The following is a 20,813-nucleotide window of genomic DNA, read 5'->3' as shown; positions in this document are numbered from 1 at the left end:
ATTGGCACTAGGAAATCTTAGTTTTTTACAAAATTATATTACTTAATTTGTTCTGAGGTAACTGCCACATTAAGGTTATGATTGATACTTTTTAACAAGTCAATCTCTACCTTAACTCTAAGCATATCTTGGCCTTGTGAAATTCAGAGTCCCATAATCTGAGTTCAGGAACTTTCCAATTGGCATACATACTTGTCTCAAAGTCTCAATATTCAAAAGATTAGCACTCAACATGGAAAGTCTTACCCAAACTGGGGCAAATTGGCATACATACTTATTTGTGTTGTTACTTGATTATTTTTAAGCGATATGAATTTATTTTTCTTGTCACTTGACTGTTTTGTAGCATTGGTGTATAAATAAACAATGGACAAAGAATGGATGTCAAAACATAGATTATGTTATGAATATGAGGTTGGAGTAGAATCTTTTTTACAATTTGCTAAAAAAAATGCCGTTGATCCTAATTCAATATCATGCCCATGTGCAATATGTGGCAACCTAAGGAAGCAACCTCTTGATACTATAAGGGCACACTTGTACCATAATGGAATGGATGGAACGTATGTGTCATGGATATGGCATGGGGAGAAGGCTACGTTAAACAACTCAATAGATGATGGCGGTCTAATTAGGGGAGAAGAGCATAAGCTTGTTGATGAACACCCTATAGATATGGTAAATGCTGCTTATGACGAATACGTTAAGGATCCCAACAAATTTAGTAAATTACTAGAAGATGCAGAGAAACCATTATACGCTGGATGTACTACGTTTACAAAACTATCAGCGGTACTGAAGTTATATAACTTGAAGGCAAAATATAGTTGGAGCGACGCAAGTTTTACGGACCTTCTAGATTTGTTTGCAAAAATGCTTCCAACTGACAATGTACTGCCTTCTTCTTTATATGAGGCAAAGAGAAGCTTGGTTGCATTGGGAATGGACTACGAGAAAATACACGCGTGTCCCAATGACTGCATCTTATATCGGAAGGAGAATGCAAATTGTACTAATTGCCCTACTTGTGGAACTTCAAGGTGGAAGATAGGCAAGAATTCTAAGATATCCTTAGGGGTTCCTGCAAAGGTGTTATGGTACTTTCCACCGATACCAAGATTTCAAAGAATGTTTAGGAACAAGGATATATCTAAGGAGTTAACTTGGCATAGTGATAATAAAGTTTGTGATGGTTACTTGCGTCATCCAGCTGATGCACCTTGTTGGAGAACAGTAGATGAAATGTGGCCAGATTTTGCTAATGAGCCAAGAAATCTTAGATTGGTTTTATCTGCAGACGGGATAAATCCCCAAATTTTATCTATGTAGTTGAGCTTCAGAGTTCCGGCAATATTCAAGAAACCTTGCTTGAGTTCAGCAAATGACAAATGGCGGCAATATAAAACTCAACTCACAAATAACTTTATTTGGAAGAGACTGAATGATGAAGAAAACTTGCACAAACCACCCCCAGGATATGGTATTATGGGAGATGAATGGAGTCAATTTTTGATTAGCCGCATGTCCGAAGACTTCAAGGTAACCTCAAAACTAGAAGTCTATATATATGTGTATATATCAATTTAATTTAAAAAGTTCAAATGCCCACCATAAGCTTCTGCACAGGTATTCATCTTGCAAAGTGTGTTTAACAAAAATAGCAACTTATCCCATTGAACAATTTAGCTCTATACAGTACACAAACTTGCACAAACCACACCCATGTTTGATGCCACATGATTTCTGTCTGTCCTGTGTAATTGCAGTAATATGATTTGTTGTATATGTGTTTGTTGGTCTGATGCTTAGTCATTAAGGTTATGCTTTGGCCATCTGTCCTCTGGAAAATAACTAAAAAATTAAATCCCCCACCTATGAGGCATATTCAATTAGAATATATATATAAAGTTGAGAAGTTTATACTTTGTGGTAAAATACTATAATTGTAATTTGAATATATTTGTATATTTTATTTTATCAAAATTAATAAAACCGATCAGTAGTGCCCGCAATTTTAAGTAACAAATATGCCCTTTTATAGAGTGTACATAATTCCTGTAAACATTCACTTGAAAGTCTCTTTTGATTAGGTAAATTAAAGAATTTAATTCAATTCAGAGTTGATCATGTTTGGTAAAATAGGTAGCTTTTTAATTTATTTTGACTTATTTGATTTGTTTAAACAACTAATATAAGTGTTTGATTAATTAGCTTTTTTGTAACAACTTATTGTTTCAAAATACGTATTAAAATTCAAAAAGATCAAGAATCAATGCCTCTAGTCAAAATAGGATAAAGCCCTTTGGTAGGATTCTTCTTAGTCTAGCATTTATGTATCCAGGTTGTTCCCAACCGTATAACAATTAAGATTTAGTGTAATATTACCAATTAATGAGTTCAGTTAAGAAATCAAAAAAGATGAAGTGTTCCCCCTTTTCCTCATTTCTGTTTTTATCATGTCTGTTTTCACTTTTCAAGCATGAAGCATCATCTTTGTCTTAGAAATATAATGTATGGTGCTATGGCAGAAATATAATGTCAAGTTTTGATCATGTTTGTCTTAGAAACTAAGCGAGCAGCAAAAGGTACGAAGAAAGCAAAACCTTTATCCACATAGGCTTGCTCGTAAAGGATATGCGCGTCTTGCTAGTGAAATTGTAAGTATTTATCTCTATTCACTTTCACTAATAACTTAAACTCTTTTTAACCCTTAGTTTGACATTGATAAATCTTCTTGGCTGTAGTCAACAGAATTGTGTGATGATGACGATGTGAATAGAGCTATACTTTGGAAGAAAGGGAGAACTAGTAAGCAAGGAGAAATAGAAGGAGATGTTTTGAAGACAAAATTTACAAAGATTGTAAGCAAAACCTTTAATTTACTGGTACTATCCTCTTTATGTATTTCGAAAGATTGTGGTTATCATGGTCATTTTGTCATGAATTACAAGATGAATATATTCAGCAGAAGCAAGATGGTTTGTTGCAACTTCAAGGGCCAAATGAGGACATCCTGACACAGGCTCTTGAATCTAAGGAGCATGGAGGTCGGGTGAGGGCTATAGGTGGACATGTCAATCCATCAACATATTTCAGATTGGGTAAAGGGATGCTTCCTAACCATGAGAAAAATGTCCTTCTAAGACGATAAGCAACAGTAGAAGACAGAGTTGCAAAGTTAGAAAATTTGGTCCTTCAAAATGTTGCCTTTAAATCATCTCCGATTGAAGAAAAAGGGAGTTGTACTACAAAGGATGCAAAGGGTGCGAAGAAGCTGAGTGAAGAAGAAATTGGTTTTATGAAACAAAAATTGGATTTCGAAGATGATGATGATGAGCTGCAGTTTATTGGCAAAGAAGATGTCTTGGAGGTAAATATTCACTCTTTACTGAATTTTACATTTTACTTAGTTTCTTAGGCAAAAATTACTGTCTACGTATTGGTGCCTCTGTCAAATGTTTTGCAGATTTGCTTCATCCTCTCAATTTTCAAATGTTTTGCATTTTTCATATAAACTGTAGGAGATGTTAATTTGTGTATGTATATAATTCACATGCCTTTGTTAGTATATTTATTTATTTAGCTAATATGTGTATATTTTGCAAATTAGAAACAATGTAAGAAGAAACCGAGCAAGGAAGTCAAAAAGCTTGAGTTGAACTCCTCAAGTATGCCTAAGTCATTATGGCTACTATACTGTTATTACAAGCGTGCACTTGGGAATGGAGAGAGTTTAAAAATAGTGCTAGATGAAAATGTCTTCGGGGAAGAATGTACTCTATATGTGCACGACGAAGATGTGACTCCGTTTTGTCAATTAATGCCAATATCGTACACATGTATTGCTGTGTACATATGGTATGATTTAATATATATTTCGAGTCAATTATATATACTTATCACTTCTATGCTTTGTTATTCTAATTCAGTTTCCATTCCAATGTTAGGTATTTGTATAAAAAGATGATGGAAGAGAACAAGCTTGAAAAATTCAGATTTATGCAGCCATGTCATGTAGGTCATGTGCCAACGACAAGAACAGATAAAAATTTCCTAGACAAACAGTTGGAAAGTAGGGCACGAGCTTTAGCAGATAGACTGATTGACAATCCAAGTAGTGCATCACTTTTGGTGCCATGTAATGTAGGGTAAGAATGGTTACAATTATACTTTCCATTGCATATTATTTTCTATTGATGTAATATAATTTTGTGTTTCTGTATAGTTTCCATTGGATTCTGACAGTTATCAACGTCAGTAAGGATATTGTTTATTTGTGGGACCCTCTTAGTCATCGCATTCGCGATGATGATTGGAAGCATGTTGTAGAAATGTAAGTTTTTTTTTTGTTATTTCTTTCGATTTATATCAGTATGATTATTACATAATATGAATAATCAACAATATATTTGAAGGGCTATTAAAATGGTTCATGCGGCCTCTGGGAATGGAAAGAAAGGACGAAGTAAAACTGCTTGGGAAATTGTCAAGGTAATTTAATATTTGTAACTAATTACATATAAGTGTTTGTATATGTTAAATTGTAATGCACATGCAAATCTTATTTAACATTTGTAGGCTCCTCGTCAGCCGGATAGTAACCAATGCGGTTTCTATGTCATGGCTTACCTGAAGACTTTAATTGAGAACATGTCGGACATTGATGATAAAGATTCTGTTCAAGCACTGGTAATAATTCCATTTCTAATTCGTGTTTAAAATTATTTTGATTTCAATGTTTCAAAGTGGAAATATGATGCATTTGAGATTCTTGTTGCCAGTATAATTTTGAGTACTCCATTTATTGTTGATGTCTATTGAATGAATGCTTTTTAGTTTTTAATTTGATCCTTTTATTCACAAAGTTTAAAGTGGAGAGATTAGAGAAAATACAAAAGCTCTTGCCTTTAGAACTGCTAAAACTCTATTACCATATAGTGGTTCTTGAAAATTACTCCTAACTTATTTCGAATTTCATTGCAATTACTAATTTATTTACTCACTTTTTACATGTAGTTCCAACAAGTTGAATATGACAAAGCGGTTATTGATCTGGTGCGTTATGAATAGGCCGATATTGTATCAAGTTATATACAGTAGGTATGATTTGATCATTAGAACGTTGTGATCTTTTAGACTTCGCGGAATTATTTGTTGTAGTACGACTTCGTCGAATTGTTTTTTGTATTATTATGACTTGGATGATATTTGATTCGATGAGAATTGGTCATGGAAGTATTTACACTTGTTATGTTGAACCTTAGCTTGTGCAAAATTATGTAACTACACTTGGCCATGGTGAATGGATAAATTGTTTTTTGGTATATGATTAAAATTTAAGCAGGTTAAAAACTGTTGAGACAACGGTTAAAAATCGTTGTCTATTTTACAATAGACAACAGTTTATGGACGTGACTTTTAACAACAGCGATTTCAACAACACACAATAGACAACAGTTTATAACTGTTGTCTTTTAAAGAAAAGACAACAGTTAAAAAACCGTTGTCTATGTGCATCACTTTTAACAACACTGGTTTCAACAACATTGAATAGACAACGGGTCAAAAACCATTGTCGTTGATAGAAAAGACAACGGTTTATAACCGTTGTCTATGTGTGTGACTTTTAACAACACCGGTTTCAACAACACTTAATAGACAACGGTTCAAAAACCGTTGTCGTTTCAAGAAAAGGCAACGGTTTTTAACCGTTGTCTATGTGCGTGACTTTTAACAACACCGGTTTCAACAACACTTAATAGACAACGGTTCGAAAACCGTTGTCATTTCAGGAAAAGACAATGGTTTTTAACCGTTGTCTATGTGCGTGACTTTTAACAACACCGATTTCAACAACACTTAATAGACAACGGTTAGAAAACCGTTGTCGTTTCTTGAAAAGACAACGGTTTTTAACCGTTGTCTATGTGCGTGACTTTTAACAACACCGATTTCAACAACACTTAATAGACAACGGTTAGAAAACCGTTGTCGTTTCTTGAAAAGACAACGGTTTAAAACCGTTATCTATGTGCGTGACTTTTAACAACACCGGTTTCAACAACATTTAATAGACAACGGTTGAAAAACCGTTGTCTATGCACGTGACCTACAACAACACCGGCTTTAACAACAGAAGTTTTACCCCTACGACAACGGTTTTTAACCGTTGTCTATGTGCATTTTTCTTGTAGTGAATATATATATATATATATATATATATATAAAGCATTTTAAAGCAAAACTTTGAGCTTGTCGAGAAATTATTGTGATTGCACAACAGAATATCATACCAAATCACTGTCAAATAATAATGAGAAAAACATACCTGCACAGATGCCTGGACAGCGACTGGTCAGCCGCGGCCGGCGGTCGATGGGCCGCGATGCCTCCTGGGGCGTGACCGAGCGGAAGTACGGGGAGAGGGCTGACCTGGTCTCGGGACTAAAAACCATCGCCGGTAGCAAAAAGATTCCTCTGGCTGCCCGGCGGTCAATCTGATCTCGATCGCCGGCTGATCCCAGGGCGGAGAGGTCGAGGCGGTTCGGTGAGAAAGTCCCAGACGCCGCCTCTCGCCGGAGCAGGCTGGAGTGGTGAAGCCCGTTACTGACTCCTCGCGTCAACCGTTCGCCGCGATGGAGGTAGCGACGAGCACTCAGGCTGATCGCGATAATCCAGCTGCGAGTGTGGAGCCGACTGGGAAAGCCGGCGATCATCCTTTGAGCGTAGAACGAACACAGTGGGGATGGTCCGGAGTGGATTGCAATACTTGGACACTCTGATCGCCGGCGTCTCAGCCGATGGTCATCGATCGGAAGGCAGGAATGATTGCCAGTGATCGGATGGTTGATAGGAGGCCGATTGCTTGTCGCACGTTGGAGTGGATCTCGGCCACCGACCGTGTAGAACGTGCGGTTGTGATTGCAGTTTCGTTTTCTTCATCTCCTCCCTTCTCTCTGTGCTGGAAGTAGACGGCCAGTGCATCACCAGATCGGCCATCAATCGCGCCAGAGGTAGCGCCGCACCGGCGATCGGAGACGCTGATCGGAATTTCGCGATCACAAGGCATTGTAGAGCAAAGTACTGATAACGTGTTGAATAAAATAATATAAACGCAAGTAAAAAGAAGAAGGAAAATAGAGAATGGAGAGGGAAGGCCAATCTTTTCATTCATCTCCAATCCACACCATGATATAAGGTGTGTCCATTACAAAGGATATAAATATACATAATGCAATCAAAGCATCCGTTACAAATGATGTCCACTAAATATGTTTATAATAGTGTGTGATGATTGTAGGCATGCTTAGCATTTTTGGCCTCAAATGATTTATATGGGAATTTTCAATCACTTTCCAAATTTCTTTGGTAAATGAATTTCAGATCACAAAAGTGTTTAATGTTAGGTAATTGATTCAATTAGCGTTAAGTTCCAATGAGGAGTAAAGAAAATCAACTAGCTGAAGCAGGACTTAATAAACTCAATTTCAAAAAAAGGGAGCAAATTAAAGAATACACAAGCAGTGGTAAAGAGCTCAATAAATTAAAGGCATATATATAGAAGGATACTGGTTCAAATGAGGACAGAGCTTCTTGGACAGTCGATGCAAATTACACCATTAGGTATGCATAAATGTACTATACAGTGTTCAAAAATGTACCAGAATGAAATGCACAAATGCACCACACCGAAAAAAGTATACTACACATAATAGTCCATTTTCGAACACTTTGTGGTGCATTTATGCGTACCTAATGATGCGTGAGTGCGTGACCGCACAACCACAGAAAACACTGTCTGCATGGGAACCTGACCCTATAGGGAAGAAGTAAAAGCCATACGTACAAACACTAATCCAAAGCAAATATCACAGTACATGAAAGAAATTCCGGTGGAATCATCAAATTAAATCAGGAATGTGGTGATGCCTCTGCCTCTGGTGGAAGCCTACGCAGTCTGACCCATCAAAAACTAGCCATGGGAGCTGCAATTTTTGGAAAGTTTTCAAGTTTAAAGCAGCCTGAAAGGATCATTGTCTCAAGCTTTTCTGAATGAATGCTTCTCTGGAAGCCTCTTCAGATTTACACAGTGCTTAAGATTAAGTGAAACAAGGTTCTTGAGAAATCCAACAGAAGCATGGATCTCTACCAAACTTGTACACTCTTCTAGAATCAATGTTTCAAGATTTGAGATTCCTGTGAAATCTGGAGTCCTAATTAGTTCCTGAGAGTGGCTTAGATTCATGAATTTCAAATTGTCCAGGACCTGTATTTAGAAGTGAGACATATGTAAAAGAGAATTAATTAAGAATCCTCCAGGATATGAATAAAAGCTAAAAGAGAGACAAATAATTAATAAATAAATAAATGAATAAATAGATAGATAGATAGATAAACCTTGAATCCTCTCCAAAGTTGTATGACACGGCTGGATTGCATTTTAAGAAAAACAAGATTTTGTCCCTGGAAAGTAGCATGCAAACTTTCTGAAGGATATCTGTGCCAATCTAGCCACTTTAACTCGCCAGAGAGAAAATTAGGGGCCTGAGAAGCATTTGCATTGTGAAATTTGAGAAATCTTAGCTTGGTCATTTGTTTGAAGGCCTCACTACTAACTTCCAAATCTGTTGCAACCGGCAAGTTGAATGCTATACCTTGGATGTTTTCTGTACCCTGACAATATAATATTTCACAAGAAAACAATGAAATTCCTAAAAATGAAACATATAAAATTAATTAAATTAAGGGATTCGATTGAAGCATAGCAGCATAATCTATCTATCTGATCTGTTGTTTACATACTATACGTACCTCACTTCCTGTAAGTAGTTGAGAAATATCCTGAGGTAGCCACAACCTGCTATATCTTTTGGGATCATCTGAAGCTCCTTGGCGAACAATAGACCACCCCATTTCCTGTATTAATTGGTGCATCAAAATGCGACCTTTTGAAATAGTTATCAAACATTTTTCTCTGAGAATGTTTATGCCGATGTCAGAGTGGAAGTTGAAACTATTAAGCATTCTTGTTATGGATGTTCTCTTCTTCCCATTAAAGAAGCATGCAATGTCCAAGAAAATCTTTTGATCAATTTTGTTGAGACCATGGAAGCTCACTTTAAGTTTCTCTAAATCTCTTTGTATGGGATTTCCTTAAGCCGCTCCACTTGGCTTCTCCATTGAGTAATGTCTCTACCATATAAGAAAGAACCCAAAACATCAAGAGCCAAAGGAAGGCCTCCAGCATACTGTACCACTTGACTTTCGAGCTCCTCAAATTCCTTGGTACGCGGCAGTTGGTTCTTAAATGCTTGATGCCTAAAGAGTTGAAAGCTTTCAGCTTCCTCTAGCACACCCATTTTATAGTATTTCATAATGTTCACTTTATGGCTAATGAGCAAGTGCTTATCCTTGGTTGTTATGATGATTCTACTTTCAGCACCGAACCAATCGCTGTTTCCAACCAATGATTCCAATTGATCCCTGTGATCAACATCATCAAGAACAATAAGCACTGTTTTGCAATGCAGCCTTTGCTATATCATAATTTTTCCTTGAAACACATTCTCTATTTTCAAATCTTTTACTGAAAGAATCTTAGATACAAGTTTCTGTTGCAAGTGCACCACACCATGTTTGCCTTACTCGCTTCTAACTTCATGAATAAAACAAGAACCTTCGAATTTCTTTGAGATCTTGTCATAAACAGTTCTTGCAATTGTTGTCTTTCCAATCCCGCTCATTCCAAGTATTCCAACAAAACGAACTTCATTAGACGCCAAGCCCATCAATCGATACAGTTTCTGCATACGAGGCTCCATCCCAACCAGTTTTGGATCATAAGTTGACCTCGTTGAACTCAATTTAGTAATGATATCTTCAACAATTTTTTGGATGAACTTTGCTTCATGCCTATATACATCACAATAAAACACAGCAAGTACAAGTCATAAATTAATGAACATTTTTGAGTTCGATGACTTCACCTCTAAACATAAACATGCAACTAAATGTGGGCAAGGTTCAAAAACATTTATCCACAGTAATATCATATGGAATTTTTTTTTTTTTTTTCAAAAAGAAAAGGAAGGAAAAAGTCCTTGTCTTCTTAGCTCAGTTTGCATATTGAAAACATGACTTGATAAGACCCAACTCAAATTGATTTTTAATTTAGGACCCCTTTAAAAATTTAGAAAATATTTTTTTAAAAATAATTTTTTTAAAATGACTCATTTTTTAGTAAAATATTTTAATTTTTTAGTGTTTGACGGAGTGTGAGAAAATTAATTTTTCTTTTTATTTGAATGAATGTTAAGAACTTGCAATTTTTTTTTTTTTTTTGCTTGACCTGAAAAATAAACATATTATTTGTTATAATAATAAGGGAAAATGACGAGTTTGGTCCCCGAGTTATAATGGTAGTGACGACTCAGTCCCTGAGTTATGACCGTATCCATTTTTGGTCCCTCAGTTATGAGCAAAGTGGTGCATTGGTTCCCTGACAGTTGGTTAAAATACCTATGAAGTCCCTGTACTATAGTGTTTTGTTCAATTTAGTCCTTGTACCTTTATTCTGTTCAATATAGTCCCTCTACTTTAAAAAGTGATAAAACTAAGGACAATTGTCCAAATCTCATTACGAACATGATCGTAATTATTTATTTTGGACATACTAATTAGATATATTGGTGGTAAAAATAATAAATTTTAAATATTTATAAAGTAATATATGAGTAGGAATATAAATATCATCAGCGCCACGACCTAAGTTAACGATAATATTAACATCGTTAACTATTGTCCTTAATTGCACCACTTTTGAAAGTACAGGGACTAAATTGAACAAAATAAAAGTATGAGGACTAAATTGAACAAAACACTATAGTACAGGGACCTTGTAGGTACTTTAACCCTGACCGTTAAAACTGACGAAAAAATTTAAAAATATTTAAAATTTTAGGGGTAAACTAGGAAATTCTCATTTTATTCACTTTCTTATATTGAAACCACTTTTGCAACATTATTTTCAACATCCTAGCATTATATTTCAAGGTTCTTCATTTCCAAAAGCAATTCAATAATCTTCGTATAACTTGTTAGTAACCTGAGTCTTGTATAAGGAATTTGTGACTCAGTACAAACAAGAGAACACTTGATCATTGTCTTCAAACATGTAAAATACATCATCGTAAAAGTTTCTGATTTCCCTTACTAAACATAATAATAATCAAACCATAACTTTTGAATTACAAGAAGATATCAAATTTCTCAATTATTTTTATGAAAAATTCACCAAGGGAGTAACTTGAGATTTTTAGTACGTTAAATTCTTTCCTAAGCTCTGCAGTAACTTACCAAGAATCGTATCCTGACAATATATGAAAATTGTATTTTATATATACCCATCACCTCCCCCGTCTATTTAAAAATCAGAGTAATGAATGAGGAACCTAAGACTCAGTTATGAAAATTCTAAAACCTTTTGTAACTTTTAAAAACAATTATTGACTGTTGCATATGACAAAATTTTACATACTAAAAATCTCAAGTTATTCCTTTGGTGAATTTCTAATAAAAGCAACATGAGAAATTTGACATCATTTTGTATCTCAAAAGTTCTGGTTTGATTACCTTTGTTGCTTAGTAAAGAAAAATGAAATTGATAGGATAGTGTGTTCACACGTTTGAAGACAATGATCAAGTGTTTCTTTGTTTGTGCTAAAGTCTTAAGTTTGTTATATGAGAATCAGGTTCCTAACAAGTCATACTAAAGTTATTGAAATACTTTTAGAATTGAACAATCTTGAAATAAGAGGCTAAGAAGTGAAAAATAATGTTGTGAAAATGGTTTTGACATAAGAAGGAGAATAAAATGTGAATTTCATACTTTACCCCTCAAATTTTAAATATTTTTAACTTTTTTCGTCAGTTTTAACGGCCGGGGACCAAATACGCCATTTCGTTCATAATTGAGGGACTAAAAATGGATACAGTCATAACTCAGGGATTGAGTCGGAACTTCGGTATAACTCAGGGACCAAAGATGCAATTTTTCCTAATAATAATAATAATAATAATAATAATAATAATAATAATAATAATAATAATAATAATAATAATAAGTTGTAGTTGTGGTATAGTTGAGAAAATGATTGTAATAGGACAAAAATATGACATTTTTAAAAGTGGGATAAAATTAGAAAAAAGATATTTGGAAAATGCTTTTTTTTGGTGGCCCGAAGGTATCCCTATTAATCCCCGGACCTACTATCAGCACACTAAGTGGTAGGGGACTAGCCAAATAGTTTGCTCCATTCACATGGGTGGGGATCAAACCCCCAACCTTATGCTTAAGGGACGAGGTGCTGAATCACCACGCCAACCATGTTGGTTGAAAAATGCGCTTTATGTCAATCCTTGTCAAACAGATACGCGAGATACGCAAGTCCCACTTGCATATGTTTTTTTTTTTTTTTAATTTTTAATCTTGATCTCCGGGGACCAGTTTTGGTCGCCGACATTATCTCGGACTAAGGAAAAAGCGACCAAACCGGTGGCCTTCTCCTTAGTTGGAGAAACTAGGGACAGAGGCTACCAGTGACCTTCTCCTTTGCTGGAGAAGCCGGCGATCCAAATTGGTTGCAGGAGACCAAGATTTAAAAAAAAAAAAAAAACATACATATGTGTCTGACTGGGACCGACATAAAATGCATTTTTCAAATGTCTTTTTCTTAATTTTGTCAACCTTTTAAAATCGTCCTATTTTTGTCATGCAATTTTTGGCATATTACAGTCATTTTCCCGGTATAGTAGTGGGTGCTAGTGGTGTGATAGCGGTGATGGGCTGGTGGTAGTATGTGTAAGATTTTCCCTTATAATATATATTGCATATTATATATTAGGGCCTTAATTAAGTGGTGCAAGTTGACTAGGCTAATTAAGTGGTCTGGTTGGACTTAATAACTAGTAGTTGTTAGTCAACCAAACTCTGTGCCTAATATAACCTGGATTGATGGGATGCAATATTATGGATTAGATAGCACATTCAGTTACGGTACTCAGACTGCTCAGTAGATACCAATACACCATCTAGGGTTCTGAGTCAGGCAAAACATGGCTAACGGTCTACCGTTAAGAGGCAACACAACAGGAACATCAACTATGGCTGGAGATCAACATGGTTACGCTTCCGCTCTCATACGAGGTCAGGTTTCTCGTATACTATGGTTTATTATAGTTAGATTATTTAGATCTAACATTTGGTTTCAGAGCCTTTATCAATCTCTGCCTGGTTGATTATTTTGCCTTAATCAACATTAATTTTTATATACACATGGAGTTTAATTTGTATATATTTGTATGTTGGATTCAAATCTAACATTAAGCAAAATAAGTTATTGCGTATGTATACATATGTATACTGTGTTGTGTACGTAGTTCATTTTTGAATTGTCAAGCATCATATATATATTTTGATTAATTATATATGAAATTATGAGCTTTTTTGCTGTGTTTTGGGAACCACCGTGAGTTCCGTCGAGGTATTGTTGGACTTGAGAGCCAAGTAGCAGACAACGACGTACCAACGACCTCAAGTTCGGGCGACTGGCTGGTCTCTCCGGCTGCTAGCGGCTAGGGCTTGTTTTTGGCTGATTAACGTGAAGAAGATGATGATGGGTCATGAGGGTTGGGCCGGGTCAGGCCCATTGGGCAGACCTGGTCCAACACTAAAAAAAAAATCTTGGGCCTGATTTTGGTTTTGGGCTAGATTTAGTTGATCCATTATCATATTTAGACTTCTTCTAGCTTAATTGTTCAGTTTAATCCCTCCTTAATTAATTATTAAATTATCATTCAATTTGGGACAAATATCAAGTTTTAATTTGCTGCTTGAATTTTAATTTAATGTTAAGGTGCAAATTAAATTGCCTCAAGTGTTGCAATTTATTTAGTATATATCGGTTAATAATGTATTAATTTGCACATCCAAGCATGCTACGTATATTTATAAATTATTGTTATAATTATATATTCATAATAGCATGCATTAAGGTTGGATTTAGCATATTATTAACTCATAAATTCATTATTAAAAATCATTCAATTTTGGATCCTTAGGTCTATTTTAGGTATTATGACATACTAAATCAGCTTGTTTGGTTTCCTCTTAATTTTGAGCACATTTTAGTTTTATGTGTCTCAGGGACTTTAGAACCTATTTTGAACAAGCGATTTGAGACCTATCTTGGGTCATTAAAGTATGGATGCCATTATTTTGATTGATATTTAATTAATAATTGTAGCTCTTTCATTAAAGATTATAACATGTTTATTAATTTTTATTTATTACTAACTACCATTATTGGTATTCATCGTTGGTAATAATATTAAGTTTTGGGTCTACTTCAGTATTAGACCAATTTTTCATCCATGTTATAATTCACTTAGGCCATTGAGGTTTATGGGCCTAATTTGAATAATTAAGTGTTATAATTATTGTCTTGATCTATTTTGAGACATTAAGGATTAATGATTTAATTGTTATTTTGGCCATTAAGAATTACAAATTATTGTTTAAGTTGATTAATTTTTTAATCTATCAATAGTTTCAGGGCCTTAATAATAATATTAAGTCTTTAATTTTATGGCAAAAGCAATATAGTTGGTATATTGTTTGTTTCATGGTAATTTGGTTATTACCTTAACTTCAGTCTCTCTGAGTATCATAATAGTCATGATTAATTATTATGTGGTAAAATTGAGATTAGTATTTGACATCTCTTAATTACAGTTTTGTCACTTATTAAGCTAAATTTGGCATTATTAATTACTGTTATTAAGTTTAGGGGCTAATTTCATTTTATTACTTTCCATAATAATTATTAATGGTAATTTGCTATATTTGGTACATTGGTAAGACTACCACTTCATTTTACATGACTATTAATGTTGGTAATTAAGTCCTACCAATAAATTTTTTAAATGTACCATTGGACGCTGCATCGAGGCTACTAACACCGACAGTGAAGTTGGGAGAATTCTGGAGTCTTTTCTTCTCTTGTGGATCGTCATCGTTGTTAGCGCAATGGGCAGATGCGGTTTGCATCATTAAGGTTAGCCATTAATTATATTTTATGGTTATTATTAATAATTAGTGCTACAGTTACAGTTAGCCGCTAATTTGGACTAGTCACATATTTTATCTTTAGAAAAATGAAAACATTAAAAGTGCAATACCATACTTTGGTTTGTCATTACTAATGTTAATAGTGATTATAATGTTACTTATTGCTATTAATAATTAGTTAATTAATGATGACATTAATATTGTTATGGTATTCAGTTATGCACCTTGAACTGTTTTCAAATAAATTTATGTGACAATACTCCAGTTCAGAAAATAATTTTCTGGACATTAATATTTTTCGGACTTCAAATTTTATTAAGTTTTCAAAATTTTATCCGAAAACGTTTATAAATGTTAGCGGTTTTAATCATTGTTTTTTCCATATTTAGTCTCCTACATAATGTGATAATATTATTATGACTATTTATTGCTATTTTGGTTATTTGCAATATTGCCATTAATAATAATAATATTATCAACTGGGTTATGGAGAGTGATTTTGAATCAATTTAGTAATCTTGGAAAACATATTTTCTAGGAAATTGACTATTGCCATTAATTCCATAATTCATTTAGTTCTTGGAATTATGATTTTAGTTCTGATTGCCCATGTTTGATATAAATTCATATTCTTTAGTTGGTTCATACTCTTTAGATTGTTTTATGCATTCGATCACATTTAGTGCATAATATTAAGTTTGATTATGCAATTAGGGTTTGTGAGATTTTGATTTACAAATTATAGCATATATATCATTTTGGTTTGATATTGTTTGAATTTGTAAATTCAGTTATTTCTCATGAATTTGATCTTCATGCATTAAAACATTTTACCATGGGTATACAGTTTAAAAAATTTTAAAGTATATATTCAGTACATTATTATTCAAAATGTTGGGTCTCTTTTGGTTTGGACTCATCGGTGTTTGAATATTAAGTTTATACTTTAAAATCTCATATTGTAAATTGCTTTAAGTTATGCAATTTATTTGGAGTATATGAGTTTAATGTTTAATTTTATGCATAATTGTCCTAAGCATAATATTATGTTTTAAATTATGCAATTTTATTATGCCTTTAGCAATGCATACTTTAAGATGGAATTATATTAGTTCCTATTTAAGTTGGACTTATGCATAAACTTCAGTTGCGGTAGTGTCTGACGTTAAGCACGTTTAGTCCGCTATTTTTAGTTCACCATTTAAGCTTTAATCATAGGTGAACCCTACAGTTTTTTGGTGTATACCCTACAGTTTTAGGTTCATACTCCCAAACAGTTATACATTAAGTATATATGAATCGGGGAGACATACTAGTTTTAATGGCCATGAGTTAAGGACATCTTGTGCCACTAGTCTCCTTAAAATTGATACTCTATTTAAGGAATTGGTTTTCAGTGAGACTTAGTCTCTAACCGCCTTTCCTTGGAGTATATTTAGATTTTCCCATCACAATCTGGTATAATCTGTTTGTCAAAATTTTAAGTATTCCTTGCCAATGTGATTTGATTTCGGTTCATTAAAGAATAGCCAAAGCATCTTTAATTTACTGAAGTCTCTTAAGTTTCCAATCTTGGTTAATTAAGGAAATGCTACATCATATTCAGCTACCTAAGATTCTTAAGTTTTCAATCACATAAAGTTTATGCAAGGAATTGATAATTGTCTAGTGATCTTATAATTTTAATTTGGTTTGGGAGTAGCCACAACATCCTTAATCAGTTAAAATTATATATTAAGCGGTTTATTTTGATCACATAAAGTTTTGGACATATCATTTGTGATTAATTGTATGTAATATGATGAAATTTAGCCCACAGGCAATTTCGTTATATTTGTATAATTAATTAGGATGAAATACTGGACTACGGTCATAATTTAGCCCACAGACAATTATGTATCAGAATGTAGTTTAGTAGTTTTATCAGTGATGATAGAAATAAATTTATTTATTTACTATATGGTTATTTGTAAATAATTTTCAATTCTATCATGAAGTTTAATTTTATGATGTAAACTTTAGATCATATTTCTTAATTTGCCCACAGGGATTAGGAAAGGAGCATGATTTCTTAAGTTTTATCATAATGGTTGTAATGAATCTTATTGAATAAAACTTTAGCCTACAGGCAAGTTTTATATCATTTGATTCTTCAACTCATTTGATAATGGTTTCATCATAAATAAATTTTTCATTTGGATCTAATTGAGTAAAACTTTAGCCCACAGGCAAGTTTTATGTCACTAGATTCTTCTGGCTCTTTAGCAATTGTGAAAAATATTATCATAAGGGTTTATTAATTGGATTTAATAGAATTAAAACTTTAGCCCACATGCAAGTTTTATGTCAATAAATCCCTCAACCCATTAGATAATAATTTTATCATAATTCTTAGAATTTATAAATTTAGTTCAATTATAATTCTAAGTTTCATGGTTTGCATTGGCAAAACATATTTTTCAGTCACTTCCCAAAATTTAGCAACTTTTATTAATTGATCCACGAATCTTGCTCGGTTCTTCGAATTAACTGTAGTAAGTTACGTGATTTGACATACCTTTTGGATTCCAATAATGTTAAAATGTATCTTTTGAGCCAAATTCTAACTTGGTTTTGAAATATGTATTTTGTTTTTTTTTAGTATGTCCAACTATAGTGGGGAAATATATCTTCATTATTTCGTTGGACTTTAATTGGAACCAAAAATTGATTATTTAGTATGTCCAACTAATGGTGGTGAATTATGTCTTCATTTGTTAGTTGGTCAATAAATCAATTATGAGTATGTATATTATTAAGTTCACTTTATTAATTTCGCTGAAGAATATTTTAATCAGTGGGAGTGATCATTTAGAAAAAGATCATTAAGATGCCCCACTAAAGTTTATGGATTTAATTGGCTTCATACATCCTAAATTTGATTGTATGTCAAACAATAAGTCCAAAATATTCCACAAGTATTAATCTTGTATTTGTTCATATAAATTCATAAGTTCAAATTATTGAACATTTGGTTGTGCAACATATTTATGAAAATGTTGTAACAATATTAAGGAATTTATTAGAACAAAAATATTTAACTTGTGCTGCACTGTCATTTAATAAATTCTTCAGTGATTAATAGAGTCTCTAGTTTCTTCAAAATTGATCCTGGCCATTTTGGTTTGTAAGGCTTAAGACAATTTTGTGGAGCATATTAGTAAGACTCATTATGTTTAGTTCATTTAAAATGAACATTGAGGTTATTTGGGAAGTTAAGGTGTATGATTAAGATTCCAAATTTATGGACTTAGACGTTTGGTTTATTGTCTAAGTTATTGGAATGCTTCTGTGACTTGACTATCTTTTGGCTATTTTTGATGAGTGGAGTGACAGACGTGTCAACTCCAAGCTCTTAGCTATTAGAGCATCCACATTGGTTGGGAAGAATGGGGAGATAATGTAAGAGTGATTAGGAAAGAGAGTGTGGGAGAGGAGAGAAAAAAAAAAAAAAGAAAAAACAAAACAAAAAAAAAAAATTAAAAAAAAAAAGAAAGTAGTCAGACGCGTCAGGCGCGCCGACTGGCGCGCCTGACGCGCCTTCGGGCGCGTGCAGTGCACGCGCCCGGCTTTTGCCCAAGGCTGTGCGCGAACGCGCACAGCCTTGCTTCTTCTTCTTTCTCTTTTTTTTTTTTTTTTTTTTTTTTTTTTCTGACAATCTCCCTACATTTGCAGGGAGATTATTTTTCAATTATCTCATGTCCACACTAGCTATTATCTCATGAAGGGAAGATTTAATTCTGAATTCTCCCCACAATATCCACAAGTGTGGATGGCCTTAGAGATATTACTTAAATTTAACTTATAAAAAAGTCATGGAATATAGTTAGCATTATGCTAACATTAAGAGATCTCTACTTAAGGCATGTTTATAAAGTTTTAGAGATCATACAGTGTACTCTTTTGTACAATTTGGATGTGTTTTCTCCTTCAGTTGTGCACATAATATATTTTGAGAAACATCCCTTAAGGTACCGAGAATAAACATAGGGTTTGTTCATAAAGGACCTAAGTTGGAGAATTAAAATGCATGTGACCATAATGGACACTATTCTGATTAAATAGAGGACATGTCACTATGATTCGTGTGTTTTGTTCTTTGATGAAGGTTGTGCTAGTACTTGCACCAAGTGAGAGAATGTAAGATTTTCCCTTGTAATATATATTGTATATTATATATTAGGGCCTTAATTAGGTGGTGCAAGTTGACTAGGCTTATTAAGTGGTCTGGTTGGACTTAATAACTAGTAGTTGTTAGTCAACCAAACTCTGTGCCTAATATAACCTGGATTGATGGGATGCAGGATTATGGATTAGATAGCACATTCAGTTACGGTACTCCTCAGTAGATACCAATACACCATCTAGGGTTCTGAGAGGCAAAACATGGCTAACGGTCTACCGTTAAGAGGCAACACAACAGGAACATCAACTATGGCTGGAGATCAACACGGTTACGCTTCAGCTCTCATACGAGGTCAGGTTTCTCGTATACTATGGTTTATTATAGTTAGATTATTTAGATCTAACAGTATGGTTGTTGTGGAAAACACCAGCAGTGATCTGATCTGAGTATGATCATATAGAGTTTAAGATCATCCAGCACTTTCCTCCATTTCTTCACCTTTTCTCCTTCTTCTCAAATCTCTTCTTGTGTCCTTCAAAGGCTTCTCCATACTTTCCCGTCTGTTTCCTCACCGTCGAAGGATCCACGCCACAGAAAATGGGAACAACCATCTGACCTTTCACCTCCATACACTCCATGATTTTCACCAGTTCCTCCAAACACCATGTGGAATCAGCATAGTGCTCGGAGAAGACAACGACGGCCATGGACGATTCTTCGATTGCCTTCTCAAGTGCGGGCGAGATGGACTTTCCCCTCTCCTGCTTCTCGTCGTCTTTGAATGTGTAAATCCCTCTTTGCTGCATGGCACTGTAGAGATGGTCGACGAAGTTCTTGCGGACGTCTTCTCCTCTGAAACTAAAGAAAACATCATAGGAGGAACCACATGAAGAGACAAAATAAGGTTGCTCCATTGCAACGGTGTAGAGAGATAGATGATGATGAAGAAAGGAAAACTCTTTGGTTTAATTACCATAGAGGAGGCATTCCCACGTTATGTGTACCTTTTCCATCATTTTCAAAGCGAGGAGATAAGATAAGTAGATTTGACAACGGTTCCGGTTCAAGTCCGGTTAGAGTTCGGAACCAGTGGTTTCGGTTTCATAAATGGTCGACCAAGAATCGGAAACTTTAATCGGCAGTTTCGGTTTGAATAGCTATTTTTTTAAAAAAATAAAAATTTAATGTTCTATTTTAAATGGCAGAAGTGTCAAATATGGCCATCTACTATTGCAAACTGCTCAATTCCTCCCACGATCTAAAATATAATCTAATCAGACACACTTACCTTCTAAAATTGTTCGATTAAACTTTTTTGTAGGTTACCACCCGATTGCCCATTCCACCTGGTTGACCTGGAAATAATTTAATGACGTGTGCCAAGAAAATTATAAGAATAATTTAAAATAAAATAACAAAAAATAAAAAGAAAAAAAGAATAGAAGAGTAAATACACGCAGAAAATTTGAGGATTGGTCTACCCAACCTTAACTCTGTCCGCCCAACCCCCTGTCTACAATA

At 34.2% G+C, this 20,813-nt stretch overlaps 2 pseudogenes; one reads left to right on the top strand and one right to left on the bottom strand.

Annotated features, from left to right (window-relative positions):
* The first annotated feature begins 552 nt into the window (after positions 1-552).
* Positions 553-14,142, top strand: LOC109148661 (annotated as a pseudogene).
* On the bottom strand, positions 8,039-20,206 carry LOC109148660 (annotated as a pseudogene).
* Between the last annotated feature and the right edge of the window lie 607 nt (positions 20,207-20,813).

Source organism: Ipomoea nil, unplaced genomic scaffold, assembly GCF_001879475.1.
Source record: "Ipomoea nil cultivar Tokyo-kokei standard unplaced genomic scaffold, Asagao_1.1 scaffold2144, whole genome shotgun sequence".
NCBI lineage: Eukaryota > Viridiplantae > Streptophyta > Magnoliopsida > Solanales > Convolvulaceae > Ipomoea > Ipomoea nil.
Note: the sequence above shows the minus strand (reverse complement) of the source record. Positions and strands in the feature narration are given on the sequence as shown.